At 41.0% G+C, this 26,453-nt stretch overlaps 1 long non-coding RNA gene across 4 annotated transcripts; it reads right to left on the bottom strand.

Moving 5' to 3' along the window:
• Window positions 1–1,149: 1,149 nt before the first annotated feature.
• On the bottom strand, window positions 1,150–26,453 carry LOC310660491. 4 transcript variants are annotated; one of them, XR_014503427.1, is made up of 4 exons: window positions 26,315–26,331; window positions 13,084–13,172; window positions 6,410–6,546; window positions 1,150–1,837 (listed from the first exon to the last, which is right to left on the bottom strand). It is a non-coding gene; the product is annotated as an uncharacterized lncRNA (long non-coding RNA). The 4 variants fall into 4 exon arrangements; XR_014503426.1 differs by lacking the exon at window positions 13,084–13,172 and having other exon boundaries at window positions 26,315–26,453; XR_014503428.1 differs by lacking the exon at window positions 26,315–26,331 and having other exon boundaries at window positions 13,084–13,316.

The raw sequence follows: 26,453 nt of genomic DNA, 5'->3' as shown, positions 1-26,453 counted from the left end.
AATAAATAAATAAACAAACAAAGGTCCATTTATTTAATTAATTAACTATCTATGGGATTCGGTGATCTCCTTATCATGTTAATCAAAAGCTTCCTGTTAGAAATGTAATCTTGTTGAATTTATTGTTTTTAAGGGAAATTAGCTTATCTTTTGGAATTTTAATTACAGTGGTGCCTCGCAAGACGAAAAGAATCCGTTCCGCGGGTCTTTTCGTCTTGCGGTTTTTTCGTCTTGCGAAGCAAGCCCATTGACGGAGTAGCGCTATTAGCGCTATTGGCGATTTAAGGGCTAAAAACGGCTTTTTAAGGGGTGGGGGATTAGCGGTTTTGCTGCTAAAATGCTTTTAGCAGCTTAGCGATTCAAAATAAGGGGTTTTGGAGCAAAAAAAAAATTCAATTTTTTTCGTCATTTTTCGTCTTGCGAAGCAAGCCCATAGGGAAATTCGTCCTGCGAAGCGCCTCTGCAAACGGAAAACCCTTTCGTCTTGCGGGTTTTCCGTCTTGCGGGGCATTCGTCTTGCGGGGCACCACTGTACTTAATTTATAAGGCACATTTCAATAAAGAAGATCTAGAATTAGCTAGAAATCATTTAAACCAATTACTTGGTCCCTTTAAATAGGAGAGTGGAAATGATACAGATGTGATATCTTGCTGAGTTGCTACATGGACCACACCTTTGTTTGTGTGATGTGCTCCAGTCTTTGCTGAATATCTTTGTCAGTCTGTACCTATCTCATGCCTTGGAAATGCATGTCACAAACAGGACTTCATGGCAGGATTTCTGGACTTTGGATATACCACATCCTGTACCAATGAAATGCAAGTTTACTGTCATATGTCATCACTTGCCAATGTGTGTTAGACATATGCATTTCTTGGGGAGACCACCTGATCATGTTTGCACTTAAAAATAAAAATCACAATTGCAAATTCTATATTGGCTTTCTTAAGCACCAATAATCAGTCAGCCTATTCTTTCCCTCTCACTGTTATTTTAGCTCCAGGCCCCACTTTTCCCACTAAGTTTTGGAACAGAGATATTTACAGAACTCCTACTCACATCATTTAAAAATTGTCCCAGCACGACTTGTCCGTGTGCACAAACTGCCGGGGGGGGGGGCCTCTCATAAAATGCCTATCATATCAGTATTTTATGTTTAAACACTTTTTATTTCTCCAGACAATGTAAAATACACAAATGTGGCTCCATGAGGAAATGTTACAAAAGAGATGATAAATACGGTAATAAAAGTCGAACATCTCAAAACATTTCACTGGCTCCATGTTCAGAAGAAACTGTTTACACAGAAAAACACACGTCAGGCTGCTTTATTGTTGTTATTGCGTGTTAGATGTTAGAGATGCAATCTGTCTGCTTCACACATAAACTACAGTCTCCAAGTATCTTTTAGCATTGCTTCCAACAGTCAGAGCAAGAGAGGGGGAGGATAATTTAGGAGGATGTTAAACCATCACTTCACTGCAGGAAAGAAGATTGTCTACAATGAGTTTACCACAGGGCAGCGTTCAGTCGAAGCTGATTGAACAAGCAGCTGGCATGAAGCATCCACACTGAAAACATCTGGGAATTGGTGCTGGCCATTGTGTTTATATTGGCCACACTATAATTCCATCAGAGAAGGACAAATTTCCTCAGTCAAGACACAAGGTTAAAATGCTGAAGGTGAACAAGCCAAGCAAATGCCAGGTTGGTTAGTTCACCTTTCCACCCTGTGTTTTACACCTCGTCATTCTAAAGGACATAAAAGTTGAACAGTCATGTCTGTACTTCATTTAGGCTGGAGAAATGTCATGACCATCAGAATGTGGCAACTCTCTGGAAGAGGAAAGAGTAAGTAAGAGAATTTTGTTAGCAGCAAAAACAAATTTAGCAAGTAGCTCAAGATACAGATCAGAAGCTTAGCTCCTGAAAGGGAAAGATTTATCTCTGGGTTGATTTTGCTCCAAAACAAAGTCTCTCTAAGTCCAGTGTTGTGGTTGTGCATTACAGTATTCCCAAGTCGGGAAAGCAGGAGTTTTACAATCTGTTCTTGAAAATCCGGCATTTTATGAAGATTTTGTTAGCAAATACATGACAATCAAGGACCTTTTCTGCTCTATTGGTCCAGTTCTTAACCACAATCTACTGCAGTTTTCCTCAATCCGCTGCAATGCCCAGAAAAAGCTGTTTAGCAAGAGGTGAACTATTAACAAACCAGCAACTCCTAAAAGCCCAGTTCTTATGTTTGCTTTTAATGTGACAGTGTCAAGCGAAAGTCACAATACTACTTTAACTATGTAAGTTTCACATAGTGAATATTTCTTATGTGTGTATACAGTGCAATAAGAAGACAACTCATAATTGCCTTGTTTCAAAACACCATTCTCTAGGATTTTATTGATCCATGAAATGAAACTTAACCGGGATCATTTCAATTAACATATCCAAAGGTGCCACATTTCCCCCCACTTGCCCAGAATGTCAGCAGTGGGAATCAATGGAGCAACTCTATATTTTCATACATGATATATTAAATGTGTGTGTGCATATGTATACATCAGACCAACATAACAGAGATATTAAAATCCAAAAACAAAATGTCTTGGCTTCCACATACTTTCACTGCTGTGACGTGAAGGGTACTGGAGTCAAGGGACTCAGCTAGACTGGTAAAGAAAAGGGGATTTATATGCTTTGTATATGCAATATAACATTGTGCCACCAGATGGCGATGTGGTGTCCTGTTTTTCTCTACCAGTTTTCCCTGTTTAAATTTACAGTGCTTTAAATGGAAACATTTCTTGATGTGTCTAGATCCAGCCAAGGTGGCTGTTGCAATGGAGAACATTCAGAAGTGTGGCATCTGTTGCAGATGTGGAATGCCACGTATTATAGTCCAGGGTGAGGCCCTGTGATAATCTGAACTGAAATGATTTGTAACTGGCTGTTCCTTTGTGTGTGACTTGATCTATAGATAGGCTTGGCAAGAAGAAGTCTGAGTGGAAGTCCAGATCAGAAAGCATTTATGCATGTATTCTCATCACTGAGCTCCACTTACAAGGACTTTGGTAATGCTCTAAGAAAGGATAGGTCACCAAGAATGGCTGTAAAATTCCTGGCTGGTACAACATCTGATTCTGCTCAGTTTCTTTACTCTGCTTTTGTGGGTATTCAGCTACTCAGCTACTTTAGCAAAATTGCTCCAGACCAGTTAAAAGATCACCAGCCTTGCAAGTGAGACAGAGAATCCAAATTATAGAGCAATGGTGGTAGAGCAGTGGTGGAAGAGTTTCTGTCATGGATCCTTACAGGAATCTGGAATACTCACCAAAGCCAAAAAGAATCTCTCTGATTAAAGCACCTGTATGCTGGCTTAAGTAGTTTTTATATCACTTTGTGAATCATACAAAATTAAGTGGCTATAACTATATCTCAGTCTTGAAGTAGAAAATAGAGCAGGAAAGCTGTTAGAAAGTCTATAAGCTTGTTAGATTACTTTGGGCCGATGGAGAGATATGGAATAGCAACATTGTTTGGTTAACTCTATGTGTGGGTTATATCTTATTTTATCTTTATTAAGTTTTACTAGAGATTTTCTTGCCTTTGTATGAGCTGTCAAACATTTATGTTTGGAAACCTTTTAAGTACATAGGGCCACATTCCATGCAGTCTGATACGAAACAGATTTCCCCTCCCTGAGTGGGTAGGTTTTGTTCCGACTTGTGCAAAAATTAGGAATAATTTCTTACAAGTTCCTGATCTCAATTCATGTCTAAACCAGATACAAATACATAATGGATTACTTTGTTCATTGAATAAACAACCCACAAATGCAACTTTATCAAGAACATTCCCGTGAAACAGATCTATAAACCTCGAAAATGCAACAAGACCTCATCAGGGATGTTAGGAGTAAATCTTAATTTGTCATTCATGAACACTTCAACCTGCCCCTCTAAATGAATTATGTGCTCCATCATTGACAGGAACGTAACAGACGACACTTTGGAGATACCAAATGAGACTTGTGGGACTGGTTTATTGAACGTTACACAGGTGTTAACTATAGAAGTGGGCTGTATAAGCTCAGCCTTGATGTTGTGCAGAAGCCACAAAGTCAGTGACGAGCTTGTCTCATTCTGCACTGCTACCTTAGGACCTTTTGTTATTTTCATCTGGAATGCACTTAATTATTATGTAGAGAAGTTCTATTTCTATCCATGGAGAAAGGAATAGGAATGGTAGTATGTGGTGAGTACACACACACCACAAACCTAGTCCAAAAACCTGTGGATTTAGGTCCTATATCTCACTTATATCCTAGGTAATATAAAACACGCTGAAGTCTCTTCTTAGCTTCACGGTTCAGAAGTTCAACTGTATTGATAGCAGACATCATACCAATGAAATGGCACTTTGATGCCTCTAGAAGGCGCCAGAGAGGAGTCAAATTGGCCGTTCCAGAAAATGCCACCCAAGGATGCTGCACAACCAATGAATGAAATTAATTTGAAAGATCTGGTTTGTCCTCCTGATCATAATAACAGATGTGGACATAAAGATGCAAGTTATCAGTGACTAACAGGGACACCCACTTTTGTGGTGTCATACCTAAAGAACAAAGCTCTCCATCATTACAACAGGCAGGATGGTAACCCTGATCCCTAAAGTATGAGTACCTAGTGTGACCTGATATCATCTCGCAGATGCAGAAAATAATAAAACAAATTGTTCATCTTGTGACAGCAAGATTTATTAGTATAAATGTACGTATTAGTCAATACTGGGAACATATATTAAGCAAAGTATATTTATAAGCTGACATTAATTAGATTGGCAGTACATGTGTAGGAAAGGTTAGACTCCAGATCCGCTTATTGCAGTAATAGTCACACCTGCTTCTCCAGCTTTGCACTGGCCCAAGTTGGCATGGATTATAGTTAGAGTAGGTGTAGAGCCATACCTGTGCAGATCGCACCACTTATTAAAGGCTCTGATGTTTTAAAGAATTGTCAGTGGAATGTTGGAAGGACAATTTTTATCATGATCAGTTGGATCCAATTTCATGTCATGGTTCTAGAACAGAAATCTTCCAGGCCAGAAGAAAACTTCTGGCAAGTAACTCCAACTCAGCTGTGGAAGGCCATTAATCCGAGGCAGCTCCAGTTCCACATTTATAAATGCAATTCTTCTTAGGTTTCAACATTACGAAAGCAACAGTCTGTCTTAGCCAATAGGCCAGAATGTCCAATGCAGGACAGACCCACTCAGATAAATCTAATAAGCAATAGGTGTTGTCTCTAAAGATATGGAATGCCTAGGGAAATTGAATATGTAATGTGAGGTGTAAGGCTGTTTATCTGTTTTGCCTGTTATTAGTGAATGTAATATACATTTGCCCATCTAAGCATATTCTGAACAATTCAAGATTAGGGTGAATATGAGTATCTGACACAAGGCAAGTGATTTAAAATGTTGCTTCTAGTAGGGGGTATAATGGGGGGAAATACAACTTCTATATAATTCAATCCCAAGGTTTCTTGCACCCTTGGACATTAAGTATAAATGCAGTCTTCTTTTCAGCTGTACTAAGAATGATATGCATGGCTTTCAATAAATCCTTAAATTATACTGTATTGCAGCCACCCTCTGAGCTGGTTGGGGGAAAGAGTGATATACTAGGCTTGCCATACACCAGGAAAATTCCTGACATGTCTTGTTTTTGGGGTGTAAAAATGGCGTTGGGGGGAATGTTGCCGAATCGGCAAAATGTCAGGGGAAACCCAGATGTAACACAATGGGAAAAACAGTGGAAACAACTCCAAAGCTCAGCAACTTTGGGGGTGTCAGGAATTTTACTTTTTGAAATATGGCAACTGTAGATATACTCAAGGCCAGACAATGCATTTCACGGCTGAGCCAGGATTTAATCATAGGTCTCTCATAAACCAAACCCTGCACATCTAACCCTTAAGATAAAGAAGCTTCATGAGTTTAAGAAAGAGTCTGCCCGAAGTAAATATTATTCTCCCAAGATTTTCAACATTATTTTGTTTTCCCCCACTCTCTGCTTAATGGCTGGTTTACTGTTTTGTTCTGCTTTGCATAGTTCCTCTTGCCAGTTTTCAGTATGTTTGAGAGCTTTGTTCCAGACCAGTAGCCATGATGGCAGACTGTGGGCAGTGGGGTGAAGCAAAGAAACTTTGGCAAAATACAAAAAATGTATTTACAATGACGATGACAACAAAGGACTTTTTTTAAAAAAAGAAGTTTGATAGCTTCCAAATGGAACGAGGATGTGAAAAATGGCAATATACTCTGGATAGAGGCTGTACAGCGTAATATTCTGTTTTAAAACACCCTAATCTAGTAGAGGTCAAAGAAACAAATGGACATAAGAATGCTCACCGTACACGTTCTGTTTGCATCCTGTCAAACAGAGTAATTTTCTATTGGCTATTGAATTTGCCAGGAATTTTGGCGTGTTGGTCTGATGTTGCTTTAGGATTAGCAGAGCTTCTGTGCTCCAAGAACGCCTGGACAACCTCTGCATTTGTAAGAGAAGAGATTATTCCAAAGGTAATGTCCCAGTGCCCTTTCTTACAAAGGCAATTTACATGGTAGATGACGACCTTCCCACTTCTTGGAGAAGGCAGAACATAACTGAATGTTTGAGATATTTGCTCAGACAAATATCTATGATAGCAGGCAATGGACAGCAGAGTGAAACAGACATTTTGTGAAATATCCCCCCCACCCCAATAGAACAATGGTAATAACATCTGGGAATAAAACATATTCTTTATGATTAAGGTCAGAAGACTGGAATCAAGACAAAGCATATTGCGATATTCTTTATCATCGTGTATATGATCAAAAATTGGTTTCCATTCTACTTTAAATTACTATAAAGACCTGCTTATTTGAACTACTTTGTTTTTCTTAAAAAAAGAAGCAATATTTTTCACCCTCTGTATGCAAATCCCGCAGAAATTCAGGCATCCTTTGACATACTCTGCATGCCCTGTATCCTATATACAAGCCTTTTTTTCTAATTTACATGCATTCAGCTGCTTGCTTTATGATTAATATGCTATATATTCACTTTATAGAGATACTTGCCATCCATAGATTGCTTTTGTGGTTAATTCAAGGCCCTTTTCTTTGTCTCCCATCCATTAATCCAATGCACGTGCTAAAGTCTCTCATGCATCAAGAGAAGAATGCTCCCATATTGCCGCGTATGTGATGCTCCTATATCATTAGCCACCCTTCCTGTGTGTTTGTTGTACAGACTTCCTCTGCTTTCCTTTTTGGGCAAATGAGAAGCTGCTGGCTGTTTTGCATTTTTCTGTTCATCAAAATAAGCAAATTAGAAGCAGCAAGCACCACTGAAGAATTTGATGATGGGTTTATAGGGTGGGGAGTGAGTGGGGGAGAGTAAATTAGCTCAAAAAAGTGCTTAGAGACTTTGGAAAAATGGCCTCATAAATCCTCACAAGCAAAACTGGTTCCGGGCCAGGTCTGCGGGATGACGAAACCGAAAGCAGGTTCCAGGGAATGGGGGAATCCCCCATCCCAAATACTTTCCATTTATACTGGACTCCCCAGTTCATCACTCAGCTGTTCAATAGTATGCAGAAAGCTGTGAGTGGAGTTGCTCTCACTCAAGGAGGCATTGCATCTTGTTTCCACTACAGTCCTGTGTGCCTTGAAAAGCACTCCTATGGGTTAGGGGACTTCCTGGAGCGACTCTATGGCTTGTGGCACAGGGGGCTGCAGTTGGGGGTGGGATTTGGCAGAAATCAAAAGATCCTAATTGGCAGAAGGGAGTCTCTGACACTTTCGTGCCTTTGCCTGTGAAGACACCTACCACAATGTCCATTCAACTCTCCCTCAGAACAGATTCCAACAGAGGAAAGGGAGCAGGTGAAAGAAGGAAGAATCAAAATGTTGAAACCCCGCGGAATAACGTGCTGTCTTGTAAAAGTGCAACACCCAGTGGGAGGCCCGGAGAGCATCCTTTGTGTGTGTGTGGGGGGGGTGCACTTAGGTTGTGGTAGGGAGCTGAAAGGTGGTTTCTGAGGAGATTGCGAGGGAGTTCTGAGGAAATCCTGAGGTAAATTGGTTGAAGAGCTTCAGGGAGGGGATAGGTGAAGCTCCGGGGAGAGAAAAAGAGACTATAGAGAGAGTGAATAAAAAGAAGCACAAACAGAGACAGTGCAGGATATGACAGCAATTTTCTCTTGTCCCCATCCCCATATAGTGTTAATTTAACAGTAGCAGCTCCACAGTCAGAGAGCGACAGAGACTGAGGCCTACAAGCTGCGCCCCAGCCCAGGACTGTGTAGCCAGAGACAGCTCTGAGAGACCCTATAGAGAAATAAATTACAACACACATTCCTCCCCCCACTTTTTTACTTTAGTTTAGGGACTCACCGTAAATCTTTTTGAATTACCCATGTTGCTCCTTTCCTTCCCCTTTTGTGAAATAATAAATCCTTTGGTTGATTTGATTGACATCTTATGCCCTTTAAAAATGTGGTGTTTTGTGTGTGTGGGGAGGTGTTATTGGGTTGTTGTTTTTATTTAGACTATATACTTTGTGGTTTTATATTTTGATTTTGTTCTGTGAACCACCCTGAGACCTCCGGGTATAGGGCGGTATAGAAATTCAACAACTAATAATAGCAGTCCCCCCCCCCCCTCCATTTTATGAAGTTGCCCACTGGTTTCCTTCCTACATTGTGTTTGGGCTCAGTTCCGCCACATTCCCTATCAGTGGTGCAAGTGAGGTCATTTTAGATTTTAGGTTTGTGAGCTGGCTCTGCTGCATTTGGGGTCTGTCCTGCTCATTCTGTGGCATGGGGCCCTGGACCTCTATCCCATAGTCCTGCCCTGAACATACCAGAGCCCAATCCCAGTTGCCCAACATGAAATTGAATCTCAATAATGCAGGACACATCTCAAAGAAAGTGGACATCAAGTGAATTAGCTACTTGCTTTTTGGCAAAGAAAGCATGGGAGCGATGCTGGCAAATCAAGGGCAATTGCACAACTACAGTATATTGTTCCAGATTGTGGTGAGGCAGAAAGGTTGTTTTCAGAGGTCCCTCCACCTGCAAAATGCTCTCCTATCTCTCCCAGGTGCCTCCATTTACACATTTTTGGTGCCAGGTGAAACACATCCTCTCAGGTCTTCACTTGTTAACATCTCTATAGCTCTTGCTGTGGTAACCACTGACAAGGCAAATTAAGAAGGGCCTATTTAGTGGTAGCTACAATAGTTGTTCCTTCACATGTTAAAGTAATAAGAATTAGCAGTTGCTCAGATTTGTCTCTAGCACTGATCAAAATATAGTTGTAAGGCAGATAGCCAAAGTCAAGAGAGACAAGTTAGGCTCTGAATGGCTGTTGCCTGCCAGGCTACCTCTGCTTGGTGCAAACTTATGAGTTTCAACATTGCACTGCACTTCTAAACAACGCATAACAATGATTGGAGTTATAGTCCAAAAGTATCTGGAAGACAAGAGGTTCCCCGACTCTGGTTTAGACCGAAGACATATCAACTACGACACTATCAACAGCAGATGTCAAGGAACTAGATCCACGTTCTTCTATTAAAGGTAAGAAAAATACATACGTTATGAACATCATTTACTAGAAAAATAAGAAATGTTAACTAGTGACAACTTGAAAAACAATATGCAAGTGAGCATGTTTGCTCAGTGCCCACTAGGCAGGTCTTTGCAAGCTGTGATTTTCAGCATACTACTGGGAATTTAACTTATTTTCTTTACAAGCACCTACTTGTAAGGTCCCTCAGTAGCACAGTGGTTTTTCTTGAGCTTAGCGTGTCATGCGCGTAAAGGCAGTGACTATTTTCCCAGCACGCTCCAAACAATTTGAAGCTTTTTGCTAGAATAACAAATTAGTACTCACCGTAGCCAAACCCACAAATATTTGTATAATTAAACAGCAAGCTTAGTAGTCAGAAAGGGGAAAGTGTTCTCCAGTAGTTCATGGCGCCAAGTGGATTTCTCCCCCTATCCTGCTAGATTTAGTTAGATTAGCCAATCTGATAGATAGGGCAACCCTAAACATATTAAACAGTACTTTGAAGCATTCCCTTTCAGGAATGTTTAATTCAACACTTGCTTTGATATTTGGAAGGTCTGAAAAACACTGAAGGTGGTATTTTAATAAGTTCTGATCTGGCACATAGACCTTGAGGCTTTATTGAATTTTAGAGGGTAAGAATAATGAAATGCTAGATTAGAACAAAGGAAAAACAAAAGAATCAAGGTGACTTTTTTGCATTAATCCCATACTCAGGATTCTATTAACCTACTAAGGGATATGATAGCCAAGGGGTTCATTCACACAGTTTGCTTGGTTCTAATTGGTTGTAGGTTCAGGTTTCACATAACTTGCCTCTTGTCAGCTAAGTGGTAGTGTCAGCTGGGTGATATAGTCTTCAGCCTTGTTGTAAAGAGTTGTTTGGCCAGTTTATCTGAATGTGGTGCAAGCTGTATGTGTGGTTGCAATGGTTTTCAACTAACTCCAGAAACTTAAATATGCCAGAAAACTTACTGGAATTCAGGTGCTAAACATTGGTGCGTAATTGCCTATGAAGCCAGCACAATAATGCTGTAACTCTGACAGAACATAATGTTTTGCAATGATGTGCAGATGTTGATATGCATCATCATAAGCATTTATCTGCTGGTCACAGGACTGAGCTGATACTCATGATTAAAAGTAGTCTATTAACTGCAGTGGGAATATAGTGTTCCAGTCTCAGTGGTTGCTGAATCAAGCTGCTGATCTTTAACACAAAGTCAGATTATTGAGCTACTATGGCTCTGAGTGTTACAGCAACATTGGAAATGCTCCATGATTGAGGATGATCAAATCTGCAAGGGTATGGTACATCACGAAAAAACAGCTAACCTGCTGCTTGAAGGGTCATAGCACAATTTATGATGTAGAGACTATATGTGCTAGTCAAAGAGTTTCTAATGCCTGTGGTGTGACTGGGGAGAGCTCCACCATGAGATAAAGATATTTGAATTATTTGGCTGTTCACTTGCTTTCACTTTGGAAGGTGTTATGAGGATAGGCCTTTGAGCTTGGTGCAGAGACAAAACATCAATGATGAAAACTCACAAGAGTTCAATGGGGGGGGGGGAATCTAGGTTTCAATATCATTAAGGCACATACAAATCCATTCAGGTTGTAAACATGTCCAAAATGGTCAAAGGCCTGGAAACGATGCCTTATGAGGAACGGCTAAGGGAGCTGGGCATGTTTAGCCTGGAGAAGAGAAGGTTAAGGGGTGATATGATAGCCATGTTCAAATATATAAAAGGATGTCACATAGAGGAGGGAGAAAGGTTGTTTTCTGCTGCTCCAGAGAAGCAGACACGGAGCAATGGATCCAAACTACAAGAAAGAAGATTCCACCTAAACATTAGGAAGAACTTCCTGGCAGTAAGAGCTGTTCGACAGTGGAATTTGCTGCCAAGGAGTGTGGTGGAGTCTCCTTCTTTGGAGGTCTTTAAGCAGAGGCTTGACAACCATATGTCAGGAGTCCTCTGATGGTGTTTCCTGCTTGGCAGGGGGTTGGACTCGATGGCCCTTGTGGTCTCTTCCAACTATGATTCTATGATTCTATGTTATACAGTCTCACATATTGTGCTCACTTATAATTTCACCTGCATGTACCCACTCTAATCCCCTTCCTTTGCAACTGAGGAGAAACAACAAAGCTAGGATTGGTGATGTTCCAATTGTTATTAAGATATATGCTTTTAAATCTAACAGTTCAATCCTATACATTTCTACTCAGAAGTAAGGGCCACAAAGTACAATGGGGAATAGGGTTGTATCCAATAGACTGTATTCAACTAAATTTTACTCAGAATAGACCTACTGAAATTAATGGATGTAACTAAGGTACAGAGGTGTAAAATTTCCAGAAACATTGAAGCCATGGGGGGGGGTGTTGTTGGTTGTAAATTCTAATTATTTAATTGATTTCTTGAATCAGAACCAACTTGCTGCAAAGTGAGGCCCTATTTGTGTTTACTCATCAAACCCACTCCTTGTTTTTGCTGATTTGCCTCATAGTGGGACAGACACTTAGCATACTACTTGCCTCTGTCCTCAGTCTTATGCCCCCTCTGCATATTACATCTATTAGCCTCATTGTCTCCATATGTTACTAATGTAGGCTATTCTGTCTAACCCAGATTAAAGCATACTGTATATGGAAATCAGTGGGATGTGGGTGGCGCTGTGGGTAAAACCTCAGCGCCTAGGATTTGCCGATCGTCAGGTTGGCGGTTCGAATCCCCACGGCGGGGTGCGCTCCTGTTGCTCGGTCCCAGCGCCTGCCAACCTAGCAGTTCGAAAGCACCCCCGGGTGCAAGTAGATAAATAGGGACCGCTTACTAGCGGGAAGGTCAACAGCGTTTCCGTGTGCTGCGCTGGCTCGCCAGATGCAGCTTGTCACGCTGGCCACGTGACCCGGAAGAGTCTGCGGACAGCGCTGGCCCCCAGCCTCTTAAGTGAGATGGGCGCACAACCCTAGAGTCGCCCACGACTGGCCCGTACGGGCAGGGGTACCTTTACCTTTTTATATGGAAATCAGAGTGGTGATCAGTAAATCTCATAACTAGAACTCATAAACCAAAATTCTTCTCTTAACCTGAAATTATTTTCAAGAAAGGAGAATACGTTATTCTAAAATTGTTTTTCATGAAAAAAGTAGAGTAAACCAAAAATTCAGGGTGAAAGTCTTCTAGAGTATTTATGGTAGAGCAGAAAATAAACTAGCTGGGGCTTTAACTGAAAGGAGCAACTAAGTATGGATTTACATTATAATGCAAGCCAAGTCAGGTCCTCTATAATCATAGACCATGAATAGTCCTTCACGGCTGAATATGAAAAAGATGGTTTGCCTTTCATTCCTGTTCCAAAAAACAGTGGCCCATTTACAATTTGTGACATTAAACCCTGATAGCCACACAAGCACATTAGCACTGGATTAAGGGAGATTAGATGCTATGATAACTCACATTCTGAAGTCCCATGCCTCCCTGAGGCATGTTGGTTCCGCATTTTATCTCACGTCTTCTCTCACTAGGCAGAGCTGCTGTTTGTCACTCTGTAGTGATAAAGGGGAGACATCATCCTGCTGCTGCCTTTCTGTTTGAGAAGGCAATGGTGGAAGCATTGGGTCCTGCAGCCAGCCTAATGCAAGTACATGATTATTTAATAGATGGTCCCTCTGATAAAGTTAATAGATTCTGCTCTTACTGACACAGCCATTCACACACCACTTTATGTTCCCTAACAAACTCCCTCACCATCTGGTGCTGAATGCATCACTAGTGATACAACTGAATCCTGGAGCACCTCCAAACTGTGCACCTTCACATTCAGGGAGAGAGAAACTCCATCTGGGGCAGGCAACTTACTGACTTCCCAGACCTGGGAGCCACTCACCCACAGAGCCTTGGTCTTGCCAGGATTCATATTCAGTTTGTTAGCCCTCACCCAGCCCACCACTGCATCCAGACACCAGTCCAGGGCCTTTTTAACCATTCCCAGTTCAGATGTTACAGAGAAAGAGAGTTGGCTACCATCAGTTTACTGGTGGCACCTTGCTCCAAACCTCCTAATAGTTTAGTGGGCTCCTTCCTTGATGAACTTCAGGTGCACGAGTAAGACTGTCTTGTTCCAGCCAGCATAAAAACTAAAATCTTTTTATGATAAAAGTTATTATTTTAACGGCTCATTTTACGTCTATTGTTTTTATGTACACACTTTTGAAATGTGAATAATGAAGTGGTATATACAATTTGTAAATAAAATAAATAAATAACATGCCAGCCAGGCAAATGCATCTGGAAAGGACCAGTCAGTGGTGTGGTGATGCATTTCCCCTTTTTTGGCAGTGCATGGCTGGCCACCATAAATTGAAATATTATGCAAATCTAGCAGAGAGAGAAAAAACAAGGCATGCTGTTCATTAAAGGTTTTATTTTCTACAAAGGAAAGGAATCCCAAATAGGTGAATAACAAATTTTTACAGGTGTACCTAACCCCCTCCTCCCCACTATGTTGTGGTAGAAGTGGCAGCTGCTGAGGTTGTTTTTTTGTTAACATCCCCAAGGACACCTACACTGGTTTTAACCAATTTCATTGCAGTGGGTTCTTTCAATGAATAGTGGTGGGTTGTGATAGTAACAGCCTGAGAAGTCTAGTTCTCGTGCAAAACTGTACCCCCGGGCTGATTTCCAGGACTGATGTGTTCATTTAATACTATAGTGTAAGCTCATTATATGGACATTATCTGGAGGGTACATAATCCTTGCCCTGTAAGGCATCTGACAAAATATGCTCAACACAAAGGTGGCTTGGGACCATTACATAGTTCACAATTAGCCTACTGTTTTATTCAGCCCTAGCTGGCAGGATAACACCATCATTAATTTTACTTTTCTTATGAAACAGCAGCACTTTGTTACAGATACAGACCCTTCCCCGCCCTCAGGAATGGAGACATGTTCCTTTAAGAGGTTTGGACTATCTACCTGTCCCAGAACCGCCAAACAGGTGCAACTTCCAGATGAAGATTTTTTTTATTAAAGCAAAGCACAACATTTTCGGAAACTGAAGACTTGGTGAAGGAGGATTTTTCCCCTTCTAATTTATTTTTAAAAATCCATACACTCTGTATTGAACACAACAACAACAGATGTCCTAGGAGTGAATGCAGGGCTGTAATTCACTCTTAAGGTTCTGTTGCTGTTCATAAACTGCTCAAGCGCTTTATGACATAAGCAGAGTCCCTCAAGTGAATTACAGCCATCTATCCACTTTGGGACCATACATTATCATATGTAACTGGCAGCCAAGATACAGTTGGCTCATGTCACAGACTGGCTTTGCAAGCAGATTTCTAATAAGGCAGAAGTGAATCTGTAACAGTAGGAGGAAGCTTATTTTTTATTGCACCCCACCCCTTTTATTAGGAGGGACAGGAGAGAGCAGAGCTTCCACAAGTTTCCTAGCAGGCTGAAAGATAGTGATTTGGGGGTGGGTGGGTAGGAATCTCTCTGCTAGATATACCAATGAATGAACTGTGGCTGCTTTTAAATCTTGCACGTCCCATGAAGCCGTCATTTCACTTGCCCTGACTGCTTTGCATGATAATGGTGGAGCTGTACATTATACATATGAAGTGATATGTGGAACAGGTGTTCTGTCCCACAGCAGGTTAAAATGGGCCATATTCCTTTGGGAAATAGACATTTCACAGCAACAATAACAACAACGAAAGAGGGACCCAGATGGAAGATATTTCTGTATCAGTGAAGCTTTAATATCGCCATCTAATAAAGATTTAAGATGTTTCTCATTCTAGCACAGTTTTCAACTTATGCCTGAGAATTACACCAGATACACCATTTTGTCAAATGCAGTGGCATGCACAAATAATTGACCTATCACAGCTTTATCATCAGCAATAAACAAATGCATTTTATTATTGGTTTCCTTTTTTTTTTTAGTCCCCAAGGTGAAGTTTCAGAGTGTTACACAGTCACATTATATAGGCTGTAGCAAGGGTGGGGAACTTTTTTCATCCCAAGGGTTATAATGCCATTGGGACAAACCAGTCCTGTTATTGTGCTTAACTTCTCAGCTGCGGGTGGCGCTGTGGGTAAAACCTCAGCGCCTAGGACTTGCCGATCGCATGGTCGGCGGTTCGAATCCCTGTGGCGGGGTGAGCTCCCGTCGTTCGGTCCCAGCTCCTGCCCACCTAGCAGTTCGAAAGCACCCTTAAGTGCAAGTAGATAAATAGGTACCGCTTTCTAGCGGGAAGGTAAACGGCGTTTCCGTGTGCTGCGCTGGTGCAGGCTCGCCAGAGCAGCTTCGTCACGCTGGCCACATGACCCGGAAGTGTCTCCGGACAGCGCTGGCCCCCGGCCTCTTTAGTGAGATGGGTGCGCAACCCCAGAGTCGGACACGACTGGCCCGTAGGGGCAGGGGTACCTTTACCTTTACCTTACTCGGCTGCAAACCCATCCCATTAAGAATTTGTCACAGAGAACAACCACATGTCTGTTTCCTGCACTCTTATTTGGGTGTATTAAGCAGTGAGAGCATGAAACCCCCACTCTGAAACTGTAGAGTCCGCACAGTTTTGCCATATGCAGTTTAGCTTGCATGTGGAGAACCAGTGTGTTGTAGTGGTTAGTGTCAGACTGGAATGGGGGGTATCTGGTGTCAAAGCCCACTTTAGCCATGAAGTTTAATGGGTGATCTTGGGTCTCTCTCTCTCTCTCTCTGCCTTACCTACCTCATAGGGTTGTTGTTAAGAAGATTGAAGGGGGGAGGAGAACCTCAGAGTTCCTTGAAAGGCAGGTTAAAAATTTAATATGTATGCACTGATGAAGCACATCTGCTGAATTAGAAGACAGGGGTCACAATTCCATTAACATGGATAGGAAAAAGACAATGCAAAATTACTAATGCATTAGTGGAAGATTTTATACTGCTTCCCTGCTCCATAAGGCATTATTTTCCCTCCTGTCCGGGAAGAGCAGCAGTTCCTGGGATGGAGTGTACATACCTGGCCTCTTCCTCGCACAATCATGAAAACTACATGGAGTTCCAAGTAGTATCCAACTAAGTTTGACTCAAAGTAGATCAATTGATTTCAGTGGGTCTACTCTGAGTGAGGGTGTTATGGGGTGTTAGTGAAGGGGAAGTACCTCAGTTAGGGAACATGTTGTGCTCCTTCTATGGTAATTTGACCACCTTTGGTCCCCAACCTGCACTCAGCTCTCACCTGTAGCTCCTATAAGCTGTCAGCATAAAACGGCCACACCCTGGGAAATGGCTTCGACTGACAGGCTAAACCAGGGGAGGGTAGCCGATGGGTCTAAACTCCTGTTGAGTTAGTGACTTCCCCTGTATGTGAGGACAGGTTCCAGCAGATTGAACAGAGGAGACCGATAGTGGGTCCAACAGTCAAGAAGGCAGCTACTGCATGTGCTGTAGAGGGAAGTGAGGGGCAGATGGGGCTTGTCAACCTGGGAAGGTAGCTCATATAGGAGAAGGAAAACTGATCCTAAACTTCCTCTGCCTTGTAGCTTTACTCATTTGTAAAAAAGTCTTTGGGAGTAAACCCCGAGGAAAAATCTGTACCCGCTGCCTTGTGGGACATCTTTGGGGAAGGAAAAGGCTAAGGAATAAACCCTACACAAATCCAGTGTGGGTGGCATATTGTGTGCCTCCTTCCAGCAACTCCTGCAACCAAGCTGGTGGCAAATGTATTGCTAATGCAGCAAAACAAGGCGGGAGGCAGCAAGTAAAAGTTACCAGTCTTCGCTGCCACAGCGGGCTCTGTGATTCTCCAGTGGTTCGGTTTCATCCCTGGAAGTGCACTCCATTGTCTCTTGAGACAGACAGATGCCAACAACTCTGAGCGAAACCTGGTTGAATACTACCCCAAGTATGTACCACTGGTGATGTTAAAGGTAAAGGTAAAGGTACCCCTGCCCATATGGGCCAGTCTTGACAGACTCTAGGGTACTGATGATGTTAACTTACAGCAAAAGTTCTTTAGAAGGGAGCATAGGTGAGTTATGTATTGCCCTTTCTTGCCCCCTTGCCGTACTGCGTCTCAGCCACTGTATTTCCTAGTCCCTCCTGGAGATGCAAATTTCCCCCTGAAAGTAAAACCAATTTTATTCTGTGACCAGGATGATGACCAGGATGATGTGACCAGAAATAACCCCTACCAGAAGAATGATGACATAAAAACATGTGTGTGTCTTAGCGTGTGTATGTGGTAGAGGGAAGGCATTAGCTCACAGTTTCCGCCCATCCATATTGTGCTTTAAATCTCCTCCCCACCCACCAATTATTTTGTAAGAATCCATCATGACCTGGGCTGGATCATGCCATGTCTCATCTAGCTTTCGTGGTGACACTGTAGTGACAATGCTGTCCTAGCATTCTGTTCTGTTGATTTAATTGCCAGTATAACAGCTATGGGATCAGGTTGGGACTGACATTAAAACACACACACACACACACACACACACACACACACACACACACACGTCTCCACTATCAAAACATGTTCTATAGATTATTTCACAGGTCACTAAGTAGCCTACTTTATATACCAAAGTGCTGGCATTGCACAGAACCTTAGACTCAGTGGCACATAAATATTCAAGCGTGGGTAGCCTGCAAAAAATTGTAAAGATGAAATAAGGAAGGTGTGAAGTTAGAGGCTTGATTTATATGAGGGAAACTTGCACTGCGAATATTGCTGTGGGCCTGGCTCCTAGAGACAAGATTTGTTAGTACAAACTGTCTCTAAATATTTATGCTCCGCTAAATAATTGCTAAATAATTCCAGTTCTCAGCTGGAAATTCAGGATTTGGACTAGCTGAAATTAGTCATGGAGTAAAATGGTATATTGGTATTTTATACAGCAGGACTCTTATCCAATGACACTTGTAAGTTTCAGGATATAATTAATATCCCTTTATAAAGTGCTCTCTATGGCCTGACACTGGAGCACTTCTTTGAGAAGTATTTCGTTGAAATAAATGAAGCACTTAAAGGCAATATATTCAGGGTTATTTATCTGAGAATTATTAAAGACATTTACATTTTCTAGCTCCAACTGTATGAACTTCACTGCATAACCTTCTTCGCTGTAGTCCCAATTTGATTGTGTGTGTGTGTGTGTGTGTGAGAGAGAGAGAGAGAGAGAGAGGCGCACTAATGAAAGAGAGACAAATGATTCTATTACTGTCTTTAGGGCACTTTTTCAATGATCCATTTTGCCACCCTTGCCGATAGTTTCTGGGCTCAAGATTAATGATAGGTCCTCTCTAAGGGGTATTTTTATAGAGAGACTCTAGAAGAAATGATTTTTTATGAACATACAGCCATTCATTCAAAGTACCAGAGAAACAGACACAGCAACAATTGCTCATGACTAGGGTACTGTGGTAACAGGATTATTCTAAAATTAAAATCCAGAAACAAAGCAGCATTAAAAGAGATATGGTCAAAGTTGGGAATATTCAGGTAACAAAGTAAGATAAAAAATCTTTAGAGTATGAACCACTGAAAATTGAAGAATTAAGCATCTCTCCCAGCTCCACTAAAGTGAATGTTACTGTAGTTAAAATACGTTCTGCAGCATGTTCATGTACTTACATCTTTATTTACTAATAAAATCTAAAATATTCTACTGATTCCTCTTTTTGTGGGGAAGCCTCCCAAAATGTAACTTTTTAAATGTAAGGCAGTAGATAAATAAATATTCACTTGCACTTAACTTTACTATGAAAACCCCGTCCCCTTTTTAAAAAGCATCAATTTATCCAAACTGGTGATGGGAATTCTCTTCCAGTTTTTGGAAAACCCCTATCTTCTCTGTTTCTTATTTCTTGAACTTAAGAAATGGCTTGATGTGAACGAACTTTGGTTCTTTGAAGAAAATAAGGGCACTGAAACATGTATTCCCAAACTCGGAACATGGGAAGATTCCTCAAAAAAATAATTTGGCATAATATTTGGATTGTTTGATTGTGTATAATTTGGAATATTTAATGTTGAGAAATTTAATATTATTTTTTTAAAAAAGAAGAAGAAACAACACAGAAATGATGTTATCAAACCATGACCTCCAATTACTATATACGTATTTATCCTCTTCTTTCTCCAAAGAATTCAAGTCAGCATATAAATTTTAAAGGTCCCAAATTTATTTCACAACCATTCTAAAAATTAGGTTAGGCTGAAAGCCACACAGAAAGCATTGTAGGAATATAGGGTTAGGGTCCCCCTCATCTTACTCTTAAACTACACAACACAAGGTCTTGACTATGCCAACAGAAATTCTAGACCATGTGCAACAAGGGAGATGACAAAGTACCGAGCTGAAAGCTTGGGTCAAAACTGCTTCATCCCACCAGGTATTCATATGTCAACTAGCTCAGATGCATGGATTAAAAATGGTGCATTGTTTTGTTTTGTTTCTATTTTTTTGGCAGAACTATTCAGTGGACTGCCACCAGAGAGGTGGGATAAAGTCTTGAAACTGGAAAAGCATTGTGTTATCTGCTTTCTTTTCCACAAACTCACTTTACCAATGCCCTTCAACTTATTCTTTATTATTATTTATATAGCACCCTAAGTGTGCAGGAAGGCAGCTCCTTGCCCTGAGGAGCTTACAGTCTGAAATTAAACACTGGAAACATAGGAAGGAAGTGGGAGCATTGATAAACTGAGAAGCAAATGCAGTTGTTTCAGTTGTACATGCTTAGGCAATTAGCAGTGTAAGTTACAGAACATGACTATTAAAAACATGAGTATTGGGGAGTTATGTCAAAGGTTGCAGGGCAAGAGTTGGTTTTGAATAGGCCCCCATATCACACTAATGATTATTTCTAGGAATCACAATTAACCCCCCACTCTTAATCACATAATGTTACTCAACTCACTTCCTCCAGCGCGCGCACAGATAATTTATTTACATGTGCCATGATGCATTGGCTACGAAATATGATGGTGTTGGACTTGCCTTTCAAATAGGAGTCTGTCCCAGTCACACTGAAAAGGGGTAATGAGGAGTCTGGTTTTTCCCCCAAGAACAAAAGGGGTACCAGAATAGGGGTAAAGAACCCTTCCTCCCCTACCCATGGCTACACCCCACCCCAGCTTCTACAAAGATACTTTTCTCTCAGTCGACCTCTGATTTACAAGTGAGCCTGGCTGCATAAAATGTGCCTGAGTGATGGGTCCAAAGGATCAACAACAGGGGGAGGGGGGCTATTGTGAACATCAGGTTAACCCTCTTGCATTCACCAACAGGCAGCACCTACCACAAGGCAGAGAGGGTTTAGGGGTATTCCACTAGTGTGCCATTTCCACTGCTGAAACTGGGATCCCAATCCTCAATGTGTTTTGCATCTAAAGATATGTGAACTGGGTGTAACAGCAGTTAAAGAAACAGATCTGTTGCTGTTATGTCTTGCATCAGTCTGAGATACCTGACGAGTTCTTCTTTCTTTCCTTTTTTGCATGGGTTGGCATTATAGGGTGCTTGACTAGAGCTAACAGCCCCTTGTCTTGATTGTAGTAAACCCACCCAGTGGTAACCAATTTGTAAGCTGCCCTGGGAATATTTATATTGAAGGGCAATGTATTAGAAAATCAGATTAATTAGTTAATCTAGTTTAAATAGATTAAAAATTAGATAAAATTTTAAAAATTTAGAGAGGAACTTTGGATACTTTCAGGCTACAGCATACAACAGAGACTAATCTTCTGGCGCTGTTGCATATATTTGAATATTTATGCAAAAAAAAAATCTCCTTTATGAAGTCTCAAATGCTCCAAATCTAGCTTAATCAATTAAACAAACATTAAATGTGTTTGAATATCTTCTCTCTTTCTCTTATCAATATAACTCTCAAATGCTTTCCCTTCACCGCCCAAGGTGATGAAAAATAGATTCATTTACTCTCTAACTGTTCATAATTGTGGTTTCAAGAAATTTTCTTCTGATTTTTGAAGCCACAAGTAGACTTTATGTGGCTCTAAAGCTGCAGTTGGTTTTCATCCCACAATACTCGAGGGTATCACTCTCCTTCAGGCAGCTATTGTTTGCAATCAGAAGATAAAGGCACTCTTGATAACACTCCCATAATCATTTTAATATTAATACTTTGGTAGATACTTTATCCTCTAGTGATAGATTTAAACAGTTCAGGGTCCCCCGCCTCTTATGTTCAAATCCTTACGAACAAAGCATTAGCAACTTGATCCACAGATCAGGGCAAAGGGGGTTATTCTCACAACATGTAAGCACAGTATACCCATATATCTGTGCAATGGCTGTATAACTATTTCTTACGGAGAGAACATGAATCTTCCGCTGCCTGTGCAGTCTAAGCACCATTTGTTTCCTATAATTTCTACAAGCTGATCTGCATCTTCTGAAGAAAAACAAACACGAGAGAGCCTTTCTGGGACTGCACTACTTAACAAGGACAAATGGGGCAAAGGTGTTTCACATAAAAAGGACCTATAGATAGAAAAATAACACATCTGGGGAAATGGCTGTCTCACTGAAAATGTGCCAAGTCTGAGGGCTTTTTGGCTTGTGGAAATTGACACAATTATCCTGCCAGGGGGATTCTGGAACTTGTGGTGGTAGTTACCTCTGCTGTTGGAATTGATATTTCCCTGCAAAACTGGAGAGAACCTGTTGCCACATCCACTGTTTTCACCCATTAATATGCTAGGTTGTTGGGGGGGTGGCAGGGGAGGTGGGCGATAGAGGCAGGTGTTCAACATTTAAGTGGAGCAAGGCCCTATTTGACTTGTACCTCTGAAGGAAATTCATCTTCTGCCTTCCATCTTCCACCAGACATTTGGTTTGTAGATACATTCTCCCCCTCCTCGTTTAATCCCCATAACAGTCCTGTGAGATAGGCTAGGCTGAGAGACAGTAACAGGCCCAAGGTGAGCTTCACGGCCAAGTGAGGATTTTAATCCTGGTTTCGCAGGTCCTAGTCCAACACGCTGATCATTAGATCAAACTGTTCAGCAGCCTGCTCAATAATCTGGTCCTGGTCAAAAACAGCTTCAATTTCAGTCATCAGAAAGAAAACTAATCAAGTGTGAGACCAACTATAGATTTTCTTGACTGTTCTGCAACTATTTAGGGGAGTTTTTAATGTTTGAAGTTTTATTCTGTTTTTAGACCTCTGTTGGGAGCTATCCAGAGTGGCTGGGGAAACCCAGCCAGATGGGAGGGGTATTATTAGACTTTAAAAACCTTTTGGATAGGAGATGGCATGGCAGAACACATGGAAGCAGTAGCTGATGGAAACTAATAGGTGCTGAATGAGCAGTCAGGGCAAGGAAGATAACAGGGCAAAAAGAAATAGGCTCACTGGCAGATGAGTGGAGGAGCTTCTTAAACCTGACTGTAAGTAAGCTTATAAGTAGATCTGATGCACTTAGGCCTGCAGATTAAAATTAGCTAATATATATATACAGCCATATTCCATACCACTTTTCGTATCAGGATAACAACATCACAGCCTGTGGGGCTATCTGCTTCTAGAAGAGGTGACTACGTTATTGGAGAGCATTCTTTGTAGTGCACCCAAAAAGCAAGTCTCTGTTTCTTCTGGTGCCTGGTGTGTATATTGATGTTGGTATACCCCCCCCCCAATCTCTGCTGAGCAGTGTACAAAATTCCTGCTGTTTGGCATTTAACCAGGTTTGTGTTTCCGTCAGGACAATAAGGCACAATGGAGACTATAGAAGGCCTTAGTGTCTTTTTGATATATGTTTTATTTACACATATATAACCAGAAGCTTTCAATGGAGGGGCTCACAGCAGCAACACCCAAAAACGTTCTAGCTTACTCCATAGTAGCAGCATCAGCATCCTTTCTGTGCAACCTCTTTTGATGTGCAGGGCACATCACAACCTAACTGTTCCTCTTTGCTTCCTGGTTACTTCACTGCCAACCCTCTTCACTAAACTAAACCCTTTTTATATACAGAGAAAGGCAGGGAGGATTCCATTCATTTGTATTCTAAAACCCATTTCCTTTGGTGCTTTGAACTCCTCATGGCTAATCCCCCAGGTGGTCATCTCACAAAGGGATTTGGACTAGGACTTCAGTGTCCAATACGCAACCTAGGAAGTGTGCCTGCTTAAATAGCTTTTACATGTGCTAAGAACAGAAGATTATTAGTGGGTAATGCCCTATTACACACTTGGGTCTTCTATTTCCTCTAAGGAAATTAGCTTTGACACCCCCTAAATTCTACCCCTAAAATTTTCTATAACAATATGATAATCTCTAGCAAACACTATATATACCTCAGATTGTCTTTTCTTACTCACCAGTGTTATTCATGTGCTGTCTGTGTTGAGTGACACTTGCTAACCCACATCCACATTACACCCTCATCAGGTCTCTATATCAATTTCACTGTGCCAGGGTTGCTAGAGATATGGCAGTGGGTGCTATCAGTTTGCTGAAATAACAACTGATTTTGTTGCTCACTTTCCTAATTACTTGCATACATATTGAACGAGACAACCAAACCTCCTTTTGTCAATCTGCCCTAAAATACTTGGTTTATAGGGGTTATTGGCAATCCTATGGCTCTACCACTCGAGATAATACCAATTCCACCCACAAAGTGCTCTGGTGCAGTGCTCTAGTGTCCTGACCATCTGTTTTGTGGAATGTGATAAAATCTCTTCTATAGGGCCTCAGTTCTAAACATGACTTCATAGCACTTCAAACCACACAATCTGACAGGATGAGTGGCACTGCTAAAAACCTGCAAGTGAAGCTTATTTTTAAAATGTTGGGGCTATTCCAGTAATTACATTTATCTTATGACAAAGGCAACTATGATGTGTGAAATAACTGTCAAGATCAAGTATAAAGGAATGCAGAATTCATCAATAGGGGCATGCTGATAAAGTAATTACCTTATTATTTGGTGAAAATGACCTCATTTGATATTGATCAATTGGCCTTGATAGACCCACAAAGTGAAAACTATGTAGAAGGTTGAGTGGAGATCTTTTGGTGTGCAGCAAATTTTCTGTCTGAACTTTGCTCAGAGGAAAGTTGAGGTTGTTAAGTCGTGTACTGGAAGTCATATACTGGAACCCTTAGGAATATTCATTTCTGTTTTAGTGGCTTTGACCTGCTTCAAAATTAGTAGGAAACCATGGTTTCCTCCTCTGTGAACAAATCTACATATGCACTCTCCCATCTGCTTTCTTTTTCTTTTTTATGTCAGAAGAGGAGCTTTCGCTTTTAAGCTAACCACCATTTCCCATGTTACTCAAATCCAGGGAACTGTGCTTAATTTCAACTAAGGTTAGTAAGAACAAGCCAGGATCAAACCTTAATTTCTTATCGCTTTTGAAGGTTACTAGGACTACAGAGAGTTCACAAATAACCTGATTGTAATGGTTTACAAGTACCCAATGAATTGGTGGATCTATAGCTTTGGATCTATAGTGGACAATTGAGAATATCCAGTATTGTGAACTAGAATTTAAAAACATACATAGCAATCCATCAACTTTATGGTCACAAATAAGATAGTGTTGCCCAAAACTAGGACATGTCAGGAATTTTCCTGACATATGGCAAGCCTAGACTAAGATCCTTGTCCATTGGGAGGCTATTTTTGTGCCTCCCTATAGTGAATATAAAGTGTGCTTTGCTGTTCAAAACAGCTGGTGAGCATTCTTTTCCAAGTAATATTGTATGTCCACAGTCTTTTAAAGTGACATTTTTGTCAGTTTTTTAACTTTTATTTTCAAACTGTCCAAGTTACTTAATAAGTAACTCTTTTGATTACTATTACTATTGTATTACTATCGCACAGTATTTCATTATTCCTAGTTGGGTAGGAATGCCAAATACAGTGGGCCTGCCACTTACGTGTAATTTACTTAGGTGGTTATGACTGAAAAATGAATGAATGGAGAGCAGGGAAAACCCATCACAGAGAAAGCTTGTTAGTTCCTCTGCCTTGCTTTCTGGGCTCTGAGAAGGTCACATGAGGGAAAGCTGCTTGCATGACCTGGTAAATGAGGCAGAGGGCTTGGCCTGCTCTGGACAAGTAGGGGTGGTCATGCAGGGGGTGGTTCCAGGGGCTTCCTAGCTTTTCATGATTTTGCTGTTGTGCATGGACCCCCAGAACTGAACCCTTGCATAAGTGGCAGGCCCACTGTACTATTATTTGTGTATGTGTTTGTGTATTCAGATTAAAGCCGTGGATGTCTATATTGTATGCTTCCATGTGTAAAGGATTTAAAATTTAAGATTTCTAAACTGAAGTATTAATAGTTTTGCCTAAGTCTGGTGGGAGTTTGGATTCTGGGTGGCAACTGAACCAATAAGAGAAAATAGAAAGTTACAGTAATAAACACAGGCACAACCTCTTAATTAAGGAATATGGAATATAGCACATCAAAGGGAAAACTTTTACCTATTATTAATTATGACAATAATTTCTATCTCATAACATTTCACATAGCAACTGTCACCAAGAAGATCTACATTTTGAGCTGATGGCACATCTATCAGTTTTTATCCACACAGACACACAGACACACTTTCACACAGAGCTTATTACTGTTTCATCTTCCCTTCCATCAGCTTTCTAAAATCTTGATTCCACAAGACGGTGAAATATGGGCCTACCTTTAAACATATGAATCAGCCCAAATGCTCCAAGAATTATACAAAGACACATTGACTTGGGGCCCCAAACTCTATATGATGTACTCACTCACTGCCCTTCTATTTAAGTGTAGGTAAATTATAATAGCTTCGCGGTGCT

Source organism: Podarcis tiliguerta (assembly GCF_965153285.1).
Source record: "Podarcis tiliguerta genome assembly, chromosome: 12".
In the NCBI taxonomy this organism is placed as follows: domain Eukaryota; kingdom Metazoa; phylum Chordata; class Lepidosauria; order Squamata; family Lacertidae; genus Podarcis; species Podarcis tiliguerta.
The sequence above is the reverse complement of the archived record's forward strand: the minus strand, read 5'-3'. Positions and strand labels throughout refer to the sequence as shown.